Below are 16189 nucleotides of genomic sequence, written 5' to 3'. Positions count from 1 at the left end.
TCAGTTGGTAGGACATATTCTGAGGCATCAAGGGATCACCAATTTACTTTTGGAGGGCAGCGTGGAAGGTAAAACTCGTAGAGGGAGACCAAGAGATGAATACACTAAGCAGATTCAGAAGAATGTAGGCTGCAGTAGGTACTGGGAGATGAAGAAGCTTGCACAGGATAGAGAAGCATGGAGAGCTGCATCAAACCAGTCTCAGGACTGAAGACCACAACAACAACAGGAGCAGCTCATACACCGTTATACGCGGGAAGTGAAAGAGGAGCCGAAGCCGTTTGGAGCCGGCCGCTGCGGTCGAGCGTTTCTAGGCGCTTCAGTCCGTAACCACGCGGCTGCTACGGTCGCAGGTTCGAATCCTGCCTCGGGCGTGGCTGTGTGTAATGTCCTTAGGTTAGTTAGGTTTAAGTAGTTCTAAGTTCTAGGGGACTGATGACCTCAGATGTTAAGTCGCATGGTGCTTAGAGCCATCTACAAGTTTGGAATGACACAGATATTTATTGAGGTAACTCACAGAATCGGTAGATGTGTCATTTTGTAGCAAACAATCTTACGTTTCCCAAAAAAGTGAAGTGTCCCTTTGGTAACTGCCATTTGTGATGCGGGAAACATCCCAACGGTAAACAATTTCTACCCACACTCATTGTGGGCATAACTTGTGCCACGGCAGTGTTGATTCAGTTTTTCAGGTCCACTAAATTGTTTGATAGAGGAGGAACATACGCACCGTTTCATTACATTCCAGAGAAAGAGACTGTGGTGTCCAGTCTGGGGAGCGTTGTGGTCATGCGATTGGTCCTTCGTGGGCAATCCACCGACCTGGGAAACGATTAGCGAGGAAACCTCGAATTTCCGTCAGGAAATGGAAGTGGGGCGGTGCACCGTCTTTCTGCTATAATATCACCCCATCTCGGTCATCTTCATCGATATGTGGAATTAAACGGGTATCCAAGCACATCGAGCTACACAATACCAGTGACAGTTTTGGCCGTACATTCAGTTTGCTAAGGGTGCAAAAAACGTTAACTTTGGAGCTGTCACGAACGTATTCCGCAGGGTTGCATGTGGATCTTTGCTGGCTCATATTCTACAGTTCGGGTGTTCACCACGGCTGTGACATTAAATGCCGACTTATCGCCGAAGATTATTGTGTTCGTGAATGTCTCGTCGTCCTCTAACCGATGCAACATTTCCTCACAGAATTCACAACGAGCAACCTTATCAGCATTTCTGAAATGAAATGTCGTGTGACTAGGGCCCCCCTTCGGGTAGACCGTTCGCCTGGTGCAGGTCTTTCGATTTGACGCCACTTTGCCGACTTGCGCGTCGATGTAGACGAAATGATGTTGATTAGGACAACACAACACCCAGTTCCTGAGTGAAGAAAACCTCCGACCCAGCCGGGAATCGAACCCGGGACCTTTGGATTGACAGTCTGTCGCGCTGACCACTCAGCTACCGGGGGCGGACATCAGCATTACTAATGTGCTGTGTCATTGCGAATCTGTGTGGTTTCAGGTGTGATCGTCTACGCAGTATTCGCCCAACAAGTTTTTTTCTGGAACACCAGTCTCGTGAGCCGCGTGTCGCGTTGATTTTTGTGGAATGCGCCTAAAGCTGTCTCTAAACTGTTCGACATAATCATTAACGTGCGGACGACCTGGTAATTTATCATGTCGCAACTTGTGCCAAGAGTAAATTGTAGGCCTGCTTAGAGGTTCCTTAGCGTATTGGGTGCGAAATTTACGCCGAACGGTTCTTACAGACTACGTGTCATGAAACAAAAGACGCAGCGAGCACGCTCCGCACACGTGAAGTAGCCATTTTAATTGTGCACTAAGTTGGCACTCCTAGTGGCGAAATGAGGTACTGATGCACTATGTCAAACAAACTCGAGATTGTTTGCTACAAAATGACACATCTACCGATTCTGCACTTTATCTCAGTACATCTTTATATCATTCCAAAGTTGAAAACTACTTCCTGATACAACCTGTATAATAAAGGAACACCTTCGCCAACAGCGAACATAAATTTGCTGTTTTCTTATGACGACAGTACATCTACGCTACTGGCCATTAAAATTGCTACACCAAGAAGAAATGGAGAAGATAAACGGGTATTCATTGGACAAATATATTATACTAGAAGTGACATATGATTATATTTTCACGCAATTTGGGTATATAGATCCTGAGAAATCAGTACCCAGAACAACCACCTCTGGCCTTAATAACGGCCTTGATACGCTTGAGCATTCAGTCAAACAGAGCCTGGATGGCGTGTACGCAGTTTCAACACGATACCACAGTTCATCAAGAGTAGTGACTGGCGTATTGTGACGAGCCAGTTGCTCGGCCGCCATTGACCAGACGTTTTCAGTTGGTGAGAGATCTGGAGAATGTGTTGGCCAGGGCAGCAGTCGAACATTTTTTGTATCCAGAAAGGCCCGTACAGGACCTGCAACATGTGGTCGTGCATTATCCTGCTGAAATGTAGGGTTTCGCAGGGATCGAATAAAGGGTAGAGCCACAGGTCGTAACACATCTGAAATGTAACGTCCACTGTTCAAAGTGCCGTCAATGCGAACAAGAGGTGACCGAGACGTGTAATCAATGGAACCCCATACCATCACGCCGGGTGATATAAGCCAGTATGGCGATGACGAATACACGCTTCCAATGTGCGTTCACCGCGATGTCGCCAAACACGGATGCGCCCATCACGATGCTATAAACAGAATCTGGATTCATCCGAAAAAATGACGTTTTGCCATTCGTGCACCCCGGCGCAGGCGCTCCTGTCTGTGATACAGCGTCAAGGGTAACCGCAGCCACAGTCTCCGAGCTGATAGTCCGTGCTGCTGCAAACGTCGTCGAACTGTTCTTGCAGATGGTTGTTGTCTTGCAAACGTCCCCATGTGGTCGTAACGATCCGTTACAGCCATGCGGATAAGATGCCTGTCATCTCGACTGCTAGTGATACGAGGCCGTTGGGATCCAGCACGGCGTTCCGTATTACCCTCCTGATCCATCGATTCCATATTCTGCTAACAGTCATTGGATCTCTACCAACGCGAGCAGCAATGTCGCGATACGATAAACAGCAATCGCGATAGGCTACAATCCGACCTTTATCAAAGTCGGAACGTGTTGGTACGCATTTCTCCTCCTTACACGAGGCATCACAACAACGTTTCACCAGGCAACGCCGGTCTACTGCTGTTTGTGTGTGAGAAATCGGTTGGAAACTTTCCTCATGTCTGCACGTTGTAGGTGTCGCCACCGGCGCCAACCTTGTGTGAATGCTCTGAAAAGCTAATCATTTGCATATCACAGCATCTTCTTCCTGTCGGTTAAATTTCACGTCTGTAGCACGTCATCTTCGTGCTGTAGCAATTTTAATGGTCAGTAGTGTACCTCTACATATGCAGAGTGAGGCGACAAAGAGAGGCCACCCCAAATACATCAAGAAGCAATAAATACATCGAGGTTCGGGTTTTGGAAATTTACAGCGGACAACACAGAAAGTTTGCTGAGGTTCGCAAGTAATTTTTATCGTTCATAGTCGTTGAATTCCGCAGTGACACTTCTTTTCTTTCTAATGGAACTATATACTTTTTCTGTGGCATTTGAAAGAATCTTCTAAGAGGATTTCAACGATGGATAACTATGACTTACTAGACTTCCTATAAACATAACGTCATTTTGACATCGCACGGGCCGGCCGAAGTGGCCGTGCGGTTAAAGGCGCTGCAGTCTGGAACCGCAAGACCGCTACGGTCGCAGGTTCGAATCCTGCTTCGGGCATGGATGTTTGTGATGTCCTTAGGTTAGATAGGTTTAACTAGTTCTAAGTTCTAGGGGACTAATGACCTCAGCAGTTGAGTCCCATAGTGCTCAGAGCCATTTGAACCATTTGACATCGCACGTTATATCTAACTATCGATGCGGCAGGAGCCATATTTATTTTGGCATATTCATTTGTATTATAACAAGCAGTATGCCGTTTCAAGGCAGTCGTTCTCTGAAAATTTATCGCAAATACGTCACCATTACAAATAAAAGTCAGTTAATATCGCATCAGTGGTATAAGCCTTGAAGAGGTACTATCATAACAAAGACAGGAGACAAAAATTGCATTTCCAAGCTGTACCGTAGTGGATAATGTCTTGGTTTACGGAGCCAAACAATGTAGGTTTGCAGGGTCCCGCTACACGCTAGTATTTCTTTCAAAAAAATGGTTCAAATGGCTCTGAGCACTATGGGACTTAACATCTGTGGTCATCAGTCGCCTAGAACTTAGAACTACTTAAACTTAACCAACGTAAGGACATCACACACATCCATGCCCGAGAGAGGATTCGAACCTGCGACCGTAGCGGTCGCGCGGTTCCAGACTATTTATTCCATCTTAGTGTTGTTAACACATTCTCGGACTTTCTTACGAATGCAATACAACTGTGCTCTCCAATATTTTGTGTTATTTACGTTTCTGTCTGCTCAAATGGCTCTGAGCACTATGGGACTTAACATCTGTGGTCATCAGTCGCCTAGAACTTAGAACTACTTAAACCTAACTAACCTAAGGACATCACACACATCCATGCCCGAGGCAGGATTCGAACCTGCGACCGTAGTAGTCGCGCGGTTCCGGACTGAGCGCCTGAACCGCTAGATCACCGCGGCCGGCTCTGTCTGCTCAGAGGGAGAAGGATGCAGTAAATATTTAGCCGTCTATTTCCGAATATGTGGCGACTTCTGAGTATGTGGTTAGGCAGAAATCTAAGAGGACAGCTTCAGTTGCTGCGACTGAAACTATGGGCAACAAAATTCGTATTATTCCTCCTCACAAATATTTGACTCTTTATTTTTAAATAGGCAGGAACCTGAGATGACAGCTTAAATTTCTGTGAGTGGAGCAGTGAGAAAGAACATTAACATTCTTTCTTCTCACGTATATTCCACTGGTCACACACATGTCCTTAACATTTACTGCAAACCAGTGTAACTTCCAATTGATATATTTCTGCCGCTAAATGTAAATGTCGTGTGGCTAGAGCCTCCCGTCTGGTAGACCGTTCGCCTCGTACAAGTCTTTCGATTTGACGCCACTTCGGCGACTTGCGCGTCGATGGGATTGAAATGATGATGATTAGGACAACACAGTACCTAGTCCCTGAGCTGAGAAAATCTCCGGGAATCGAACCCGGGCCCTTAGGATTGAAATTCTGTCGCGCTGACCACTCAGCTACCGGGGTCGGACATTTCTGCCGCTAACAATGTGTGTGAGCTGTTACCTTTGAGAGACACAGCAGCTCATGGACTTGTCAATATTACGTGTGACTTCGGAATGATATCAGGTTTTTAGGAGGTCTTGTGAAATGAGTGTTACCCATCAACGACATGACATGTGTGGGACTTGTTCAAATTATATCCCGCCGTCAAGAGAAGAGGTTCCACAAAGGTCTGCCCTATTAAATGAGCACCACATGTAAGTAAACACGTAACTGAGGCACGATTCGTGTGTTTATTATCGCGCCTGTTACACCAAGTGATAAAAATGTTGATCTTGAGCATTGCTACACATTCTGAAGTGATTCTGGAGAAACAGTGCTGCACGTTAAATTTCATCTGGAGTGAACGGTAACACAGGCCTGTATTATAAGGCAATTTGGTTTTTCCTAATAGATTACTTGTTTCAATTTTCGTCACGGATGGAAGTATAGGAACGTTAAGGTTGGTGAGTATAGACACTATTTTGCATTTAATGAATGACCGTTCCAAAGCTCTCCAGAAGTTCTCTTAAGAGGGTCTTCCATTATACATGTGGAATGTGAGGGACATCCGTCATGTTAGTACCGCACTGACTGCTTCATGTCCAGTAGAATGTCTTCCAATAACCACGGCAGCAGCATACCTTAGGAACTTGAAACACTTGAAGGTATTTATACACCCATCAATAAAAGGATGCCAATAAAGCGGGTTTTGAAAAAAAAGCGCCAAAACTTAATAGACCAGGAACGCTGTTTTTATCCACTTCTTCCAGTCAACGTGGATTTTCAACTTACGGTTATTACGTATTGCCGAGATTGACTTGCCCATAGTTTGTAAACGATGCCTCTTCCTGAAAGAAAATTCTGTGAAGACATGGCGCATCAGTTTGCACTTCTCGTAGATAGCATCCGGCGAATTGTAACCAATTTTGCCGGCCGGAGTGGCCGTGCGGTTCTAGGCGTTACAGTCTGGAACCGCGAGACCGCTACGGTCGCAGGTTCGAATCCTGCCTCGGGCATGGGTGTGTGTGATGTCCTTAGGTTAGTTAGGTTTAGGTAGTTCTAAGTTCTAGGGGACTAATGACCTCAGGAGTTGAGTCCCATAGTGCTCAGAGCCTGTAACCAATTTTGAAAGTCGTAGTCATGAAGCTGTAGATGCAGCGAAATGTGAAGAGGATGAAATGCGATGGAGTGTACTGTTAGCAGAACATTCGTGCTTCCACGGTGCCTCTTAGTGACATCTGCTGCTAAAATGTTACTTCCATTTCTTTAATCAATTGCGATTCTTTTTCCTTAGCGCATTTTATTCTCCACACTGCCAGTTTGTAGAACGTTTTTATGATATTTTCAAAGAGTGATCGTGAACGCTTGGTACGAACTGAATATTCTTCAGCATATAACCGCACCACTGCTCTAATACACTACTGGCCATTAAAATTGCTACACCGCAAAGATGACGTGCTACAGACGCGAAATTTAACCTACAGGAAGTAGATGCTGTGATATGCAAATGATTAGCTTTTCAGAGCATTCACACAAGGTTGGCGCCGGTGGCGACACCTTCAACGTGCTGACATGAGGAAAGTTTCCAACCGATTTCTCATACACAAACAGCGGTTGACCGGCGTTGCCTGGTCAAACGTTGTTGTGATGCCTCGTGTAAGGAGGAGAAATTCGTACCATCACGTTTCCGACTTTGATAAAGGTTCATCGTATCGTGACATTGCTGCTCGCGTTGGTCGAAATCCAATGACTGTTAGCAGAATATGGAATCGGTGGGTTCAGGAGGGTAATACGGAACGCCGTGCTGGATCCCAACGGCCTCGTATCACTAGCAGTCGAGACGACAGGCATCTTATGCGCATGGCTGTAACGGATCGTGCAGCCACGTCTCGATCCCTGAGTCAACAGATGGGGACGTTTGCAAGACAACAACCATCTGCACCAACAGTTCGACGACGTTTGCAGCAGCATGGACTATCAGCTCGGAGACCATGGCTGCGGTTACCCTTGACGCTGCATCACAGACAGGAGCGCCTGCGTTGGTGTACTCGACGACGAACCTGGGTGCATGAATGGCAAAACGTCATTTGTTGGAATGAATCCAGGTTCTGTTTACAGCATCATGATGGTCGCATCGGTGTTTGGTGACATCGCGGTGAACGCACACTGGAAGCGTGTATTCGTCAACGCCATACTGGCGTATCACCCGGTGTGATGATTTGGGGTGCCATTGGTTACACGTCTCTGTCACCTCTTGTTCGCATTGACGGCACTTTGAACAGTGGGCGTTGCATTTCAGATGTGCTACGACCCGTGGCTCTACCCTTCATTAGATCCATGTGAAATTCTACATTTCAGCAGGATAATGGACGACCGCATGTTGCAGGTCCTGTACGGGCCTTTCTGGATGAAGAAAATGCTCGACTGCTGCCCTGGCCAGCACATTCTCCCGATTTCTCAAAATTGAAAACGTCTGGTCAATGGTGGCCGAGCAACTGGCTCGTCACAATACGCTAGTCACTACTCTTGATGAACTGTGGTATCGTGTTGAAGCTGCATGGGTAGCTGTACCTGTACACGCCAGCCAAGCTCTGTTTGACTCAATGCCCACGGATAACGAGGCCGTTATTACGGCCAGAGGTGGTTGTTCTCTGTACTGATTTCTCAGGATCTATGCACCCAAACTGGGTGAAAATGTAATCACATGTCAGTTCTAGTATAATATATTTGTCCAATAAATACCCGTATGTCATCTGCGTTTCTGCTTGGTGTAGCAATTTTAATGGCCAGTAGTGTAGTTTGGCGACATTCTCTGTAGATAATACTCAATTTTTCGGCTGTCATATAGACTGTGGATTTCTCAGTAGCCTTACAAACAAATTATCGGATTTGTTCATAGTAACAGGTGGTTCACATGAACGAAGTAAGTTTCAGGAAAACTGAAAATTCAAGGTTAATTTCACACAAGAAAGCACCTTAAAGACAGACCATTCCATGTAATGAAAGATTACGGTTGGAAACAAGAAAGATGGAGATGAAGGTCCAGTGAACGAAATACTAGCATGTGAGACCGGCTGGGGAAAGTACACAGAAAGAGGATACAAAGAATTGTCTACTAAATATTTAACTATAGCGAGAAAAGAAATACATGAAAACAAAGACGCAATTAGACACGCATTCACATTGGAGGAGGAAAAATTTTAACTTAACTGAGCATGTCGAAGTGGATCATACTTCCATACCTCAAAGTTCCAGTGGAACAAACCAAGTCCCTGAATAAATCAAAAAATCATGAGAATCCTCCCGTTACCTACTCTAAATTAATCATAAAATATGTTTCCGAAAATAAATCCGCAAAATGAGATAATTAAATACCCACGTTATGCCGAGGACTTATACAATCTCCTAACGATTCTAGGTCACCAAGCTCACGTTTATTCTACGATGTGCACTCACCAAACCCAAGTAGCAGAGTTACTGAACACGCTTGCTGACCAGGGAACTTCCCAGGTAAACGGAAGTGACCGAAGCCGTCCTTTCCACCACCAGCGAGTTTTGTGACGTCACTTCTTACTATTTCAAGTTAACGAGCCATTTCGTCATTTGAAACACAAAATAAGTTCTGCGATATTCAGTTGGTCGTCATATAGCTACTGACATGGTCTGTTATGGTAAGTTACCGGTTTTACTGATGTGACAAGCCCTGTATTCTAGGGGCCTTAACTCTTACATATGGACAAACAAACCATTGACGATACCTCATGTGGAGACAGCTTTACTGAATGAATTGCTAATGTGAAGTTTGTTTATCGTTCTGAAGAAGACGGTTTTAAATCCGCCGAAACCATGGTAAAGGTTATCTGAAAACCAATATTGATTGCAACTGGTTGGCTGCCTATTATATATACCTACTGTTCTTCGATATTTTGACGACGCGTCACGTAGAGTAAAGCCAACAGGAAGCAAGAGCGATCCCTACGTCACAAGCAGAAAGATTGAGGCCCGTCGAAAGCAAGAACCATATTATACTTGTTCTTCTAAGCACCAGCACAGTGAATGTCAAGATAACGAAGCGTTATTGGTACGATTTGTTGTAATAAAACGACGGAAACCGTCATATTGGCGGTTCAAGAATTCTCGTATTGAGTTGTTATCGCGTTATAACTCACATGTTATGAGAATAAGCCGTTTGAAGGCAACGGCACACTGAAGATTCGTGAAAAACGTGTCGGCTTGTTAGGGTTTCTTATAAATAAATGTAAATTAATAACATTTCGGAAATTAAAGGCTACAGAAGACCATAACATAAAATACCGTATTGTTGAGCATAAAACTATGGGCTAGCTTAGTTCACACACAACGTTACGAAACAAAGGTCAGGTTGGTATAGGGTTCGAGTACAGTTGTAGAACCAGTAGGAAGCAAGAACGGTCCCTAAGCCACAAGCTAGATATACGAGACAGCTTATTGTTCTTGTCTTGTTCAGTAGAAGCACATATTCGGTGGGTTCTCTGTTACACCTTACATCCCATGAATATGTGTGTTTCTAAGCACCAGCACGCTGAATGTCTCGAGAACGAATCGTTATTCGCGTTATCTAAATGATTGTGAGACTTATCTACGAAATTAACAGAAATAATTTCTTTAATATTTGATATCATGTAAATATATGTCTCAGGTTGTTTGCAGATGATGCTGTGGTTCAAAAAATGGTTCAAATGGCTCTGAGCACTATGGGACTTAACATCTGAGGTCATCAGTCCCCTAGAACTTAGAACTACTTAAACCTAACTAACCTAAGGACATCACACACATCCATGCCCGAGGCAGGATTCGAACCTGCGACCGTAGCGGTCGCGCGGTTCCAGACTGAAGCGCCTAGACCCGCTCGGCCACACCGGCCGGCGATGATGCTGTGGTTTATCGTCTAGTAAAGTGATCAGAAGACCTAAAAAAATTGCAAAACGATTTAGAAAATACATCTGTGTGGTGCAAAAATTGGCAATGAACCCTAAATAGTGAAAAGTGTGAGGTCATCCACATGAGTGCTAAAAGGAATATGTAAAATTTCGAGTACACGTTAAATCAGTCAAATCTAAAGGCCATAAATTCAACTAAATACCTAGGAATTACAATTACAAACAACTTAAGTTGTGAAGAGCGCATGGAAAATGTTCTGGCTAATGCAAACCATAGATTGCGTGTTACTGGCAGAGCAGAAAATGCAAGAGATCTGCTAAACAGACTGCCAGCACTACACTTGTCCGTCTTCTTTTGGAGTGCTGCTGAGTGGCGTGGGATCCTTACTAGACAGTATTAACAGAGTAATCGGGAAAGTGCAAAGAAAAGCAGCACGTTTAGTATTATCGCGAAATATGAGAGAGAATGTCACTGACATGCTATGAGAGTTGGGGTGGATATCATTAAAACAAAGGAGTTTTACGTCGCGGCCCAATCTTCTCACGAAATTTCAATAACCAACTTTCTCCTGCGAATGCGAAAATATTTTGTTGACGCCTACCTGCATAAGGAGAAACGATCTTCGTAATAAAGTAAGGGAAATCACAGCTCGCACGGTTTCCGTTTCTTCCACGCGCTGCTCAAAACTGGAATAATAGAGTATTATTGTGAAGGTGGTTTGATGAACCCTATGCCAGGCAGTTAAGTGTGAGTATCGATGTAGATGTAGATCTTCGGAAAGTAAGGTCCGATCTGCCACGAATGAAAACCACAGACAAAATTTAAAAAAAAATTTATTCGCAACAGTTAGTCACGCCTTCCAGCTATCTCTGTAAATAGTCGCCGCTCCGACTTAGACATTTGTTGTGGCGTTGTACAAACTTTCCCGTTCCCTCGTAACAGAAAGCGGCCGCCTGTGCTTTCCGCCAATACTATATGCTGGTCTTCCTTTCGTTGTTTGTGCCAACAAGTTGCCTTCGAAGTCAGCGGTTCATGTGAGCAGAGATGAGGGAGCCAATTAAGGGCTGTATTGTGGGTGATCAAACACTTCCCACCGAATACGCTGCAGGAACATCTCCAGTGCCCCTGCAGAATGCAGCCGAAAATTGTCATGAAGAAAGGAACGCATGACATTCATGTTATGTGGGCTGCGTAGTTTCAGGCGAAATCTCCCACCAGATCCACGTACTTGGCAGAAGACACTGTTGTTTCAGGCATTTCTACGTGATCACTTTGCGCTCTGAACTGAAAAGAGCGACGTGAAGCTATCGACAGGCACACCAAAGACACTGTCCAACACATCTGTGCAAAGTTCCATCCGATTTTCACAGTGGTTTCCGAATACGCCTCGTAGATGCAGAAATATAAGTGCGTACTCTGTCAGGAGTGAGTTTGTTCGATGCACTGTACTTTTATTAGTTGATGTCTTTACTGAGTGGAAATGTCTACTTTTTGTCTTACTACATGTTCACAGATACTGACTGTTTTATTTGTTTATACTACAGACAGAACAGCCTGACTAGGATTTGGACAAGGGAGGAAAGGTGCATCTAAAAAGAGCTAATGTAGGGATTTTACACACGTACATTTTCGTGAACAAACTGGCTTGCGAGCAGAATAAAACCGACAGCTGCCACTGGAGAGCGATGACAACGGAAAATGATGCAGACCAGTTCGTGCCGTGTACCGACGCCGCTGTGGCTCACGACGTCGGATATCCTGTCTGTGTTGCATGTCAGTGTTAGCTGCCCTGCCTCGTCCTGTGTCCCGACGGCATAACAACAGTTTAATGATTTCACAGAAAGGACAAAACTCTTCCCCTTGGTGAAGCGTTGGTCACTCTGTTATTAGACCAGACGGACAACACAAGACTGCTCGCCACATTGCAAGTACGAAGCAGACACACACATTCACTCACTCTTTCATGCAAGAGAAAGAACGTAGTAATATAAGACACAGACAATAAAAAATAAAGATGTAGGGTACGCGGGGAATAACTGATATGCATACATAAACATGTTTTAAACTGACGCAGAACAAATGCCGTTTACGTCATAACATTAAGTGTGATTGAAATATGTATTCCAATGATGAATCTCCTCCCACATCAACTTAAGAAGCGCACCGAAAATCAGAGGTACCATTATGAGATACAGTAACAAAGTAAACCAAGAAAACTACAATGAAACGGTTCTTACAGAGAAGTTTCAACACCACCTGCTTTTATACTGATGCATACGCCTATTGTATTATCTAGCGGTAAGGTCTGCATTACATAGGGATGCCTTGGATACTTTTGATCACGTAATGTAATCTAGGGGCCAGAAGTCAGGAGACAGCGGTGGCGTGCGCCGAATCGTGTCCTCTCGTCCTGTCGACCTGTCCGGAAGCTCTTCATCCGTAAATTGGCGGACATATAGCTGCCAGTTTCGTGGTGCCCCGATCTGTTGGAGTATGACGTGAAGTTTCAGGTGCTCCAGTTGTGGCACTTAAAACTCTTAACATCACGAGATAAACATCGCTGTAGACGGTAGACACGCTGAAAAAGAACGGACCAAGTACTCAATGGTGCGTAAAATCGCACCACACATTAAACTTGGGAGTGTCAGTTTCCAGTCTGTCTGCGTACGTGAGTGGTATCGTGTTTGTCTACCAGGCAACGGACCTGGGTTCGATTCCCGGCTGTGTTGGACATTTACTCCGCCAGAGGACTGCGTGTTCTGACGCCCTCATCATCAACGACGCGCAACTGGCCCAATGTAGCGTCACATAAATTCCCAGCTTCCCCATTTGGGTCACCCCGGCCAACAATGCCACACAATCATTTCATTTTTTTTAAATTTTATTTTATTTTTTTGTCATTTACCAGTCTCGTGCAACATAAGGACTGCATAATATCGATGTATGAACATTCTTGCGGTTCAGCTTGATGGATACTCAAACGTTGCCTCAATGGAGAATTTTTTTCCCGAAACGTCATTGTTTACACCAGTCTTGGCTAGCATATCCACTGCAGACTGCTCACACTGACATTTGTCCGTCGGCTTTAGCGCTTTAATGTGTGGAAGACTTCATGTCCAGAGGATCGTGACGTTTCCACTCCTTTGGCCGCTGTCTCTCGCACTCCTTACAAATGCCTACCTTTACCTTGTCCACGTTCTAAACAGGTTAGCAGTGTTCCCCTTGTTCTTGGAGGACAGTACCTCTTTCCATGAATTGTGTGTTCAAGCCTGAGCAGATAGTGGGTACCGAGACACGCTTTCATACTCTTCCCCAAACTTTCGTTGCACTTCGGTATTGGATTTCGTCCGTACGGAACAGGCCACACATAGCTAATTCCTGTGAATTTCGATTCTTCGGCACCTGAAAAAGACAATCAGCCATCTTACCAAACAGTGTACCTTTTAAAGTCCTCGAAGTCTAAAGCTGCGAAGAAATTTATGAACGTTCTGTATACGATACAAGTAGAGTGAAGCAGTCGTGCTTTGGAAGTGATTGTGACGGTACACAGGTTCCACAAGCAGTCCCAGATTACTTGTTTTTCGCGTTTATTACCGAGCGACACTAGTCGGCAATTGATGCCTGAATCGAAGGATCAAGGAGGTACACTGAACATTTCATCACGGCTGGTACTAACACAAATGTCATTAGCAAAATTATTATGAGTGCTATGTCGTTGAAGTTGTTGCGAATGTCTTGTTTGGAATGTCAGTTAGCTTGCCTACTGGACTGCTATGTGCAGCAAATCACAGATGTTCAGTTGAACTTATCATAGTATCTACTGACGCATACGTTAGAGAAATAAACAAAAGATTATAGATGTTATTTCATAGTGCACTTTATCTCCCATCAATCACATTATTTCTTAGAGGAATTATAGATTCATAATGTCAAATGGCCCCCCATGAACCATGGACCTTGCCGTTGGTGGGAAGGCTTGCGTGCCTCAGCGATATAGACGGCCGTACCGTAGGTGCAACCACAACGGAGGGGTATCTGTTGAGAGGCCAGACAAACGTGTGGTTCCTGAAGAGGGGCAGCAGCCTTTTCAGTAGTTGCAGGGGCAACAGTCTGGATGATTGACTGATCTGCTGGCCTTGTAACATTAACCAAAACGGCCTTGCTGTGCTGGTACTGCGAAAGGTTGAAAGTAAGGGGAAACTACAGCCGTAATTTTTCCCGAGGGCATGCAGCTTTACTGTATGGTTAAATGATGATGGAGTCCTCTTGGGTAAAATATTCCGGAGGTAAAATAGTCCCCCATTCGGATCTCCGGGCGGGGACTACTCAAGAGGACGTCGTTATCAGGAGATAGAAAACTGGCATTCTACGGATCGGAGCGTGGAATGTCAGATCCCTTAATCGGGCAGGTAGGTAAGAAAATTTAAAGAGGAAATGGATAGGTTAACGTTAGATATAGTGGGAATTAGTGAAGTTCGGTGGCAGGAGGAACAAGACGTCTGGTCAGGTGAATACAGGGTTATAAATACAAAATCAAATAGGGGTAACGCAGGAGTAGGTTTAATAATGAATAAAAAAACAGGAATGCGGGTAAGCTGCTGCAAACAGCATAGTGAACGCATTACTATGGCCAAGATAGACACGAAGCCCACGGCTACCACAGTACAACAAGTTTATATGCCAAGTAGCTCCGCAGATGACGAAGGGGTTGATGAAATGAGTGATGAGATAAAAGAAATTATTCAGATAGTGAAAAGAGACGAAAATTTAATAGTCATGGGTGACTGGAATTCGACAGTAGGAAAAGGAAGAGAAGGAAACGTAGTAGGTGAATATGGATTGGGGCTAAGAAATGAAAGATGAAGCCGCCTGGTAGAATTTTGCACAGAGCATAACTTAATCATAGATAACACTTGGTTCAAGAATCATGAATGAAGGTTGTATACATGGAAGAACCCTGGAGATACTAAAAGGTTTCAGATAGATTATGTAATGTTAAGACAGAGATTTAGGAACCAGATTTTAAATTATAAGACATTTCCAGGGGCAAATGTGGACTCTGACCACAATCTATTGGTTATGAACTGTAGATTAAAACTGAAGAAACTGCAAAAAGGTGGGAATTTAAGGAGATGGAACCTGGATAAACTGACTAAACAAGAGGTTGTACAAAGTTTCAGGGAGAGCATAAGGGCAATATTATGGAAATGGAAGAGGATGTAGATGAAGAGTTTGACAGAGCACTGAAAGACCTGAGTCGAAACAAGGCCCCGGGAGTAGACAACATTCCATTAGAACTACTGACAGCCTTGGGAGAGCCAGGCCTAACAAAACTCTACCATCTGGTGAGCAAGATGTATGAGACAGATGAAATTCCCTCAGACCTCAAGAAGAAATTCCAATCCCAAAGAAAGCATGTGTTGACAGATGTGAAAATTATCGAACTATCAGTTTAATAAGTCACAGCTGCAAAATACTTACGCGAATTCTTTACAGACGAATGGGAAAACTGGTAGAAGCTGACCCCGGGGAAGATCAGTTTGGATTCCGTTGAAAGTTGGAACACATGAGGAAATACTGACCCTACGACTTATCTTAGAAGAAAGATTAAGGAAAGGCAAACCTACATTTCTAGCATTTGTAGACTTAGAGAAAGCTTTTGACCTTGTTGATTGGAATACTCTCTTTCAAATTCTGAAGGTGGCAGGGGTAAAATACAGGGAGCAAAAGGCAATTAACAATTTGTACAGAAAGCAGATGGCAGTTACAAGGTTCGAGGGGTATGAAAGGGAAAAGGTGGTTGGGAAGGGAGTGAGACAGGGTTGTAGCCTATCCCCGATGTTATTCAATCTGTATATTGAGCAAGCAGTAAAGGAAACAAAAGAAAAATTCGGAGTAGGTATTGAAATCCATGGAGAAGAAATAAAAACTTTGAGGTTTGCCGATGACATTGTAATTCTGTCAGAGATAGCAAAGGACCTGGAAGAG

The sequence above is a fragment of the Schistocerca serialis genome, chromosome 12, assembly GCF_023864345.2.
Source record: "Schistocerca serialis cubense isolate TAMUIC-IGC-003099 chromosome 12, iqSchSeri2.2, whole genome shotgun sequence".
Lineage (NCBI taxonomy): Eukaryota > Metazoa > Arthropoda > Insecta > Orthoptera > Acrididae > Schistocerca > Schistocerca serialis.
This window is presented reverse-complemented; position numbering follows the sequence as displayed.